The sequence below is a fragment of the Protopterus annectens genome, chromosome 3.part0 (assembly GCF_019279795.1).
Source record: "Protopterus annectens isolate FY-2018-M chromosome 3.part0, PAN1.0, whole genome shotgun sequence".
NCBI classification, from domain to species: Eukaryota; Metazoa; Chordata; order Ceratodontiformes; family Protopteridae; genus Protopterus; species Protopterus annectens.
The window spans coordinates 1,508,853,900-1,508,864,527 of record NC_056731.1 but is presented as its reverse complement, the minus strand read 5'-3'; positions in this window follow the sequence as shown (position 1 = coordinate 1,508,864,527).

Sequence of the window (10,628 nt, the reverse complement as noted above, 5' to 3'; positions counted from 1 at the left end):
TAGGCCTGTTGGATGAGATTTGCAAAGATCAGAGAAAGAATGTTATTGGCAGAAGGCCAGCTTAGCAATATTATAGGTAAAATAATTTATTTAGTTTTGACTGGATGATTACTGGTGACAGAGAATGTAAGATTGGTTAGGTTAAGTATAAATGTGACGATATGGGAGGTGGTGGGAATTGGAGTAGTGTGGGAAGTGAAGCAATGCCATGTGTAGCATGGTTGAGAAAAGTGGGTTTCCCCACTGAGGATAAACAAAAAAAATCAGAGAAAATGGCGTAAAAGATCTTAATGGAAATAAATGTGCTCTGAGAGAAAATGGTCAATGAGTACATAGATCAGCTAGAGTAGTGCAGAACTTGATTTAAAGAAAAAAATTATACTATGTAAGGCAGCATAGGTAGCAGAGTAAGCGAAGGTCCAGAAGTAATAGCAGAAATAAATAATTCTGAAGAAGTGATACATCATACTGCTCAGTACAAAGTTTAAATGGCAGAGAGCAGCTGTATGGAAAGCCTTAACTTACCTAAAGCTGTGGCAATGTAGCTGTTATCAAGATATTTTTAAACAATCTGTAGATAAGACGGCACAGTTCACAGTTTTTTGTAGTGGAGCAACAGGAAGAATTAGGGACCTTAGGGGCTCATACTACTTAAAGCTACAGAAGTATAACTATTTGCAAGGCATTTTTAAACAATCTGTAATGAGAAAGGGCACAGTCTGAAATTGTCTATAGTGATGCAACAGGAAGAGTTAGAAACCTTAGGGACTTGCACTGCATAAAGCTGCAGTAGTGTAGCTATTAGCATGGCATTTGTATACAATCTGTAGATTAGAAGGGGCACTGTCCAAAATTTTTTTTTTTTGTAGTGGAGCAGCTAGAAAAATCAGGGATGTTAGGGACATGCACTATGTAGCCCCTTTGTTTTCCACTACATAAAATTACAGAACAGACAGGGAAAAAGTAGCGAATGTAGGAGAAGAAGGCAGGAGTTCACAGTGGCTTGACATACAACTGTTTACTTAGGCTACTTCCCTCTGCAGTTATAAGGCTCTAGGACAAGTACTAATACTTTACAAGCATGCAATAATTTTGTTTTCTTATACCATAATATCGAATATGGAAATACATAGCTATTGAACAACTTTAAGTTATGTGCTTCAGTGCTTGAAAATTAATACTTCTTTAAAACCAGATCTTGCTCCACTTAAAATGTATTTTTAGTGTAATATTGAATTTACCAAAAACTTGCTTTCAGTGATATTTTACTCAGGTTTAGCTCAAATTTCTATGATTTGATCACATAAAAATGATTAATTTATGATTAAAATATAAAACCATCAACTTCCAAAAATGCTGACATATAGGCACACACAAACACACACACACATATGTGTCAAACAACCACACACATGTGTATGTGCATGTACATATTAATCAATGTTGCTGAAGGAAAATGGCAGTTTTTGTTCATAGCGGCTGTTCATGTCACTCTAATGTCTCTACCTTCAACAAACTGATCCATTCTTTAATTCTCAGCAGCTAGGTCTGGGCCCCACAGGGAAAGCTCACAAACCCCTCTATCACTGTGCTGTAGTCTGTTAAGGGTTTTATGACTCATTTGTTTCATGCCAGTTTTCTCATTCAGGGAAGGGGTTGGGCACACTTTCACCTTAAATGAATGTCCTATTTTTTTACAGGTTTTACAGATTTAACCCACCATTCCTGTACCTTTTGAGAGGCAAGGGATAGGTGGTAAGGAGTGGACAAGTCAGTAGGTTAAGCAGACCTCCCCTGTATTTTTTCTGGAGATCCTATATCATTTGTTAGCTTACTTAGGCTCCACTGTAGTTGCTTTCCATGGGGAAGCATGCTAGCTTCCACAAGTAAGCTATCCCTGAGCTTGCTAAGTGTGTAGCACTTTAAGGCAGTATGTGTTCAGCAGTCTCATGGCAGAGAGTGCAATACCTAATACTGCCTGTAGATATCATCGCTTCAAAGAAGCACGGCTGCCTTCCACTACCAAAGATGGGTGAGACAGCAGTTGTCCACTCACATCCTCAACAGTCTATCGTTCCAGGCCTGATCTGCCAATCAAATACATATAATCTGTGTAACATTCAAAGTTTCATGGCAAATGTTGACCTACTATTATATGTTCTTCAAGACCTGCCCCAGTGGTAAATGTAACACATGCCACTTGCTGTCAACATCCTTGGAAATGCATGTCAATAACAATGTAATCTCAGTCTCCACACCACCTCCATACTGTGCATAAATACAGAGGATGCCCACTATCACCTTATAAAGAGTTAGACATGTCTGTAAATTGTATTTATAGGTGCTAGTTATATGCTATCTGGAATTTGATTCTGATCCTTTGTTTTCCTTTATAAAACATACTTTCTAGAATAACAGCAAAACTATCCCACACAGATTTCTTCCTGCTTTGTCAATATTTTTCCTGCATAAGCATGGGAAGGTAACTAAACAATTTTAGGAAGATAAATATGTGGTATTTTAGGAAAAAAAGAGTAATTTTCATTTAATAAAATCATTAACAATTTATATTTTCTTGTATACATTACAAAAGCTGCATCATCTTTTTTCTTCCTAAAGAATGATTTAAGCCTGAAAATGAGATATATTCATTATTTCCAAGTTTTCCTCAAATTAATTTAAATTGTTTGTTATAGCCTGAAGTGCCTATACATAATTAAATTAAATATCTCTGTGACTTGGATCCTCCCATTTTACTACCAGTGCGCTGCATCTGAGGATCCTGAAGAGTGATCAACCGGATTCCACATGTGAAGCATTAACCAGCTGAGGCTGTAGTTGAGGCTTCATCTCAGAGACCAGCATACATCTGCTAATGACATAATTGTCATAAATACTGTGCAACTTGGAAAAGGCATACAATAAAATACTGGATACGTAGTGAAACATAACCTTAATGGTACTAACTGTGCTGATTTGTTCTCTAATGAAATCAAATCACTGCTGTTAAATGCAAAGCAGAAAACATAAAACTTTGTTTAAGAGACAGTTAAAACTGCTGTTGATGATTTAGCTTTAGAGTAATCCCATATGTCTTAAAACAGACCAACATCTGGCTAATGTAGTCTTATATCATTAAAAAAATTAGATAAGTGTTAACAGTGTTTTCTTTGCACATTTCAGATGCTTTTCAAAATGTGGTTTAAGCTAAAGCTGCTGAAAAGAAATAAATCCTGGTTCAGGTAAATGATTTATTGTCTTACCCTTCCTCAATGAAGTTTTCAATTTTGCATCTGAAGTCAGTGACAGGCTGACATCCAACCTCAGACAATATTTCATTCTCACTGCTCAAACAAAATCATTCCAGAAACAACGACACTTGTATTAACATTTCTAATATGCATTGTGACAATGCATACCCTCAACTCTGGTGGTTCTTGAGAGGTGTTTCCCACTTCTGACAGAGACAGGTCCAGGGACTGTCACAGCAGAAGGCTGATGAGCTCAGATGGAATGTTATTAGACCAGTAGGAAACGTAAAAAAAGGCACTTTCACAACATGCTTTTCAAGTCACTCTGTTATTACAAATTCAGTTATTTGAAGAGAAGAAATTGAAATGTCATACATCCTTTTAAGAAAATATATGCCATGTGAACTAGAGCAAGATATGTTTTATTTGTTCATTCCTATTATGCCTGTCTACCATTACTGCAATGTTTTATACAAGAAAGCATAGAAACAAGGATATTATGTCAAAGTAGCCTAAAAATGGAGTATTAAATCCTACGATCTGTATTCACAACAGGTAAAAGGATGTTATGTTATGAACCACTGAGTTACAGGAAAAAATATAGATCCTTCCAGCCCTTCCAGAGGGAGGCCCATGGAAAAGTCATTCAAACAAATCAAATATTTACTGATCTGCTTTTAACTAAGCATATTATAATGCATAAAGATAAATTATACCATACAGTTATAGTCCAATCAATGATCAAACCAACAGCCAATTAGACTATAAATTAAAATGTATTGAATTAAAATAAACAAATAAACACATAAATATATAAACACACAAAGTCAGTGTCAGTGGCTCAACAGGTAGCATATTTATCTTTATTGCCGAAAAATCAGAAAGATGTGGGTTCTATTACCACATCATGTATTTGAAACTGACACCACAGTGCAGCATAATGAAGGCGCTGCACTACTGAGTGTGCTGTCATTCCAATTAAATGTTAAACTGAGGTTCCATATGCCTAAACTGTTGATAGATTAGGTGAATTGTTAAAGATCCCATGACACTCATTGGAATGAAAAGAATGTGGAGTTGCCTGGGGTTCTATCCAAATTTCCCAGTCTGTTTGAATACTACCTCAGGTCTGCCCTGAAAAGTTGATATTGGCCTGGTGGTATGAACACAGTCAACAAAGAGTAAATAAATAAATAAAATATGTGTCAAAATCACTCGTGAATTAGGTGAGCCTTTTGCACCCTCTAAAAGAGTATAGGGGGACACAGACACGAAGCTTCTTCTGCAGTTGATTCATCAGGCCAGTGGCATATAATAAAAGTAATCTGAGTGCAGAAGAATGAATCCTGAACCTGCAGATTGCTAGCAGTCGTAGGCCCCAAAGCAGCAAAGCAATGTGCATTAGGTGACTGACAGGGTACCAATAAATCTTTCAGACAGTCAGAACATAGCTCATGAAAGTCTGTAAGTATCATCACAGGGAATATGAAAGTGATTTGATACTTAAGAGAGTCACTCTTGAGCCTAAAAAATTGAAGTAATATGTCTATAACAGAATGCTTATATAAGGACCCTCACTGTCCAGTTCTGCACCCTGTGTAACCTATGGAGTTCAGAGTTGGAAAGTCACATGTTAAAATCTTTGCAATAGTCCAGATAATATATGAACAAAGCCTGCAAACTATTTGTAGGTCTACATTTGTAAAAATGTGATTAATATAGGCAAAGGTGAGGATCATTTAGACTCCAAGTAGTCTACTTTCTATGATACTTTTTAAAACTTCTGTTCTTCTTCTTCTTCTATCAGTTGCTCCCGTTAGGGGTCGCCACAGCGGATCATCTGTTTCCATTTCTTTCTGTCCTCTCTATCTTGCTCTGTCACACCAATCACCTGCATGTCCTCTCTCACCATATCCATAAACCTTATCTTAGGCCTTCCTCTTTTCCTGTTATCTGGCAGCTTCATCCTTAGCATCTTTTTCCCAATATACTCTGCATCCCTCCTCAGCACATGTCCAAACCAACGTAATCTTGCCTCTTTGGCTTTGTCTCCAAATCTTCCAACCTGGAGTGACCCTCTAATATACTTATTCCTAATCCTGTCCACTCTCGTCACACCCAGTGCAAATCTTAACATCTTTAACTCTGCCACGTCCAGCTGTGACTCCTGCCTTTTTGTCAATACCACTGTCTCCAACCCATATAACATAGCTGGTCTCACTACCTTCTTGTAGACCTTCCCTTTCACTCTTACTGGTACTCGTCTGTCACAAATCACTCCTGACACTCATCTCCACCCACTCCATCCTGCCTGTACTCTTCCACACTCATCATTACTCTTAACTGTGGATCCCAAGTATTTAAACTCATCCACCTTCGCCACCTCTACTCCCTGCATCCTCACCATTCCTCTATCCTCCCTCTCATTCACACACATATATTCTGTCTTAGCCCTACTGACCTTCATTCCTCTTCTCTCTAGAGCATATCTCCACCTCTCCAGGGTCTCCTCCACCTGTTCCCTACTCTCACTACAGATCACAATGTCATCTGCAAACATCATTGTCCATGAGGACTCCTGTCTGATCTCATCTGTCAACCTGTCCATCACCATTGCAAATAAGAAAGGGCTCAGAGCTGATCCTTGATGTAACCCCACCTCCACCTTAAATGCATCCATCACTCCCACCGTAGACCTCACCGCTGTCACACTACCCTCATACATATCCTGTACCACTCTTACATACTTCTCTGACACTCCTGACTTCCTCATACAATACCACAACTCCTCTCTAGGCACTTTGTCATATGCTTTCTCTAAGTCCACAAAGACACAATGCAACTCCTTCTGACCTTCTCTGTACTTCTCCATCAACACTCTCAGAGCAAACATTGCATCTGTAGTGCTCTTTCCATGCATGAAACCATACTGCTGATCACTTCATGCTGTGACTGATCAATTTAATCCCTCTGTAGTTACTACAGCTCTGCACATCACCCTTATTCTTAAAAATCTGTACCAAAATACTTTTTCTCCATTCCTCAAGCATCCTCTCACTTTTCAAGATTTCATTAAACAATCTAGTTAAAAACCCCACTGTCATTTCACCTAAACACCTCCATGCTTCCATAGGTATGTCTTCTGAACCAATAGCCATTCCATTCTTCATCCTCTTCATAGCTATCTTTGCTTCCTCCTTGCTAATCCACTGCACTTTATGATTCACTATCTGCACATCATCCAACCTTCTCTCCCTCTCATTCTCTTCATTCATCAGACCCTCAAAGTACTATTTCCATCTGCTCAACACACTCTCCTCGCTTGTGAGTATGTTTCCCTCATTATCCTTTATCACCCTTACCTGCTGCACATCTTTATTAGCTCGGTCCCTCTGTCCAGCCAGTCGGTACAGGTCCTTTTCTCCCTCCTTAGTATCCAACCTTTCATACAACTCCTCATATGCCTTATCCTTATCCTTCGTCACCTCTCTCTTTGCCATGCACCTCATCTCCTTATACTCCTGTCTACTTTCTTCATCTCTCTGACAATCCCACTTCTTCTTCGCCATCATCTTTCTCTGTATACTCTCCTGTACTTCCTCATTCTACCACCACATCTCCTTGTTCTCCTTCCTCTTTCCAGATGCCACACCAAGCACCTTTCTAGCCATCTCCCTTACTAGCTCTGCTGTAGTTACCCAGCTATTCGGTAACTCTTCACTGCCACCCACTGCCTGTCTTAACTCTTCCCCGAACTCCACCTCACAATTACCCTTTTTCGGTTTCCACCATTTGATCCTTGGTGCTGCCCTCATAATCCTCCTCCTCTTTTTGATCACCAATGTCATCCTACAAACCACCATCCTATGCTGCCTAACTACACTTTCCCCTGCCACCACTTTACAGTCTCCATTCTCCTTCAGACTGGCTCTTATACATAAGATATAATCCACCTGTGTGCATCTCCCTCCACTCTTGTTTGTCACCCTATGCTCCTCCCTCTTGTTAAAATATGTATTCACCACAGCCATGTCCATCCTTTTTGAAAAATCCACTACCATCTGACCTTCTGCATTCCTTTGCTTAACACCATACCTACCCATCACTTCCTCATCCCCTCTGTTCCCTTCACCAACATGCCCATTAAAATCTGCTTCAATCACCACTCTCTCACCCTTGGGTACAATTATCACCACTTCATCCAGCTCACTCCAAAATTTTTCTTTCTCATCCATCGCACACCCAACTTGTAGAGCATATGCACTACCAACATTCATCTTTACACCATAAATTTCCAGCTTCATAAACATCACTCTATCCGAAACTCTTTTCACCTCCAAAACACTCTTTGCATACTGTTCCTTCAGGATAACCCCTACGACATTTCTCCTACCATCCACACCATGATAAAAAATTTGAACCCTCCTCCAATACACCTAGCCTTGCTCCCCTTCCATCTGGTCTCTTGCACACACAATATACCAACCTTCCTTCTGTCCATCATATCAGCTAGCTCTCTCCCTATACCAGTCATACTGCCAACATTCAAAGTTCCGAACCTCACTACCACAGTCCTAGCCTTTACCTGTTTTCGGGCATGCCTTCACCCTCTTCTCCTTTGGCCATCAGTAGCCCATTTTCCACCAGCACCCTGTTGGCCAACAGTATTGGTGGTGGTCGTTGCTAACCCGGGCCTCGACCAATCCGATATGTATTTCTGTACTGTTGTCCGCATGTATGATTTGGTAAAATTTTATGCCAGGTGCCCTTCCTGACACAACCCTCCTCATTTATCCGGGCTTGGGACTGGCCCAAAGAAATGCACTGTCTTGTGCATCCCCACATGTATATACACTTGTAATCCCATATCTCAGAGCTGAATATATACAACACCATCATTACACAGAAAAAAAAACTCCAAACCAAACATGGCTTTATGTATCTTCAGTTGTCATTAAGAAGGTTTTGTTAAGCACACCTAAGTGCTGTTAAGTTTGGGCCTCACACTGTAGTATACAGCTGTCTGTCACATTGTAGTAAACAGCTGTCTGTCACATTGTAGTAAACAACCATCTGTCATACTGTAGTTAAAAGCTGTCTGTCACACTGCAGTAAACAGTTGTCTACTATGGAATGATCACTTTAAGCATCTTCATCTTCACACATGTGCAAATTATTTTGAAGATTAATATGTGTGACAAAAATTACAATGTGTGTGTGTGTGTGTGTGTGTGTGTGTGTGTGTGTGTGTGTGTGTGTATGTATGTGTGTGTGTTTGTGTGCAGAGGTCACATTGTAAATAAAAATATTCTTATATGCCGAAGCCTTAATTATATATAGATTAAATTATCTTAATCCTAGGGGTTTAATTATTGAACTGGATCTAAAACCCCAACAGAATTAAAGTTTTGACTACTGATATTATTACCCACTTTATGTTATAATATACCTTCAACAGGCAATCATGACCGCTTGTTCAGTGACTTTTACCCACATGGCAAGGTAGTTACGGTCCTCACATCAGAGGCACACAAAGCGCTACTGAGAAAGTTATTATGGCTTAATGTGTGTTGGCTTAGTGAATCAGGTGAAAGTCCATTGGGTACACTGGAGAAAGCAGATACTGTTCTACCAAGTTATTCTACCTGTTTGGACTATTGGAAATGGTTGTGCACTTCAAGACAGCACTGCAATGTTCTGTGTAGATATAAAAAGATATTAAGGATTATGGATCACACTTTAACAGTCTTCTTATTGGAATTTTTTTCTCAGGAGATTGGCTTTTTTTTTAATTTTCTTTAGGATGTATAATACTTTCAAATAAGTTTTGATTAAATCTCTCTCTCTCTCTCTTATAGATAGGTAAATTGACAGATAGATGATTATTAGATTATTCCTATGAATGCTCAGAAACTTAGAATAGAAATGCCTCCTGTACACAGAGCTTCTGAAAAGTAATATAACTGATAACAGTAAAGATCAGCATATAGACTTTAATGAATGAAACGTCATAACTGTAATTCTGTTCCATAAATTTCTTGTAATATTTAAAACCCTACAGGCATATGTTGTGTACTCTCTATCGTTGAAGACCAGATGATCAAAGTTCTGAAACACTGAAAGTTCTGAATGGAGATCACTGTACAGTGCGGAACAGGATATATATATCATTCTCTTCACTGCAGTGCAATCTCGGAGTTGGTTTATTTAAATAGAAGGGGATGTGGGGTGCAGGGGGACTTGCTCCCCTGCAAAAATGTAAAAGACGACATTTTCTATTTTTAGATTTTTTGATGTTCTATGTTTCAGAACTTCGATCATTTGGTCTTCGATGATCTGATGATCAATGTTCTGAAACTTTGATCATTTGAAGTAGAACTGTTCTGCAGTACTCGATATGTAGCAATCTTTTCTGCTACAATCCAAATAGCAATTTTCACTTATGTAACATTCCACGTCTTCTTGCTCTTTGAATCAGATAGGATCATAGCACTGAAAAAAATATTTAAGAGGCCTGCTTGTGTCCCAATGAGCATAATCCCCTCTTTCCCCAACCTAAATACACAGTGTCTCTTACATGTTCTTCAGCTAATAAAGCAGATGATGCTTTGTGTTGCTGTCTCACATTCTAATTAGCAGGTATATTGTATATTATATATGCCTGGAAATGACACAACTGTATCACACTAATTCTACCCCTTTCTATTTCTGTATCTGTAGGAATTCATAACTTACTACATATGTGGTTGCTTGCTGTTCTGTAGATAAATGACTGCAGTGGAGTTGCCATCATATAGGAAGAGTTCATATTGTTGCTCTTTTACTGGATTTAAGTGTTAGTCTTCACATAATGTAGATTTTGTATGGTTTGTTTTCCAAAAATTACTGTGAATGTTGTGTGCAGTCATTAACTTGCTGATGTAGACCCACCTAGTGTTCGCATTTTGAGTTTGCTTTTCTTTAGTTATGTCTAAGAGCTTTCCACCTAGTATAGGTAAGATGTACCCAGCTGCATATATTGCGTCATTTGGGTCTCAGCATTATTTAAGTTGTTGTACTTCATGCTTGTCCCCTGATGTGTAGGCTGACAGAGGTACTTCAGGCTTTGCATGAGTAGTACAAGATGACAACAAAGCATATTTCTGAGTTCATTCCTCTTAATATCCATAGTCTGATGACGCTTGTTTTTCACACTGAAGTGCTTGTAAAGCTGAACTATGTAAGAACAGAGGTGGTTTTCATCTAAGAAGAATAAAGTCATCATGTTAGTGCACCATTTTCACTTCAGATGGCTTGTGGGTAGAAGAGGGACTTTCATCCTAGAAAAGAAAAGCTGTCTCCAGAAAAAAATTAATCTTCTGTAACAAAAAAAAAATA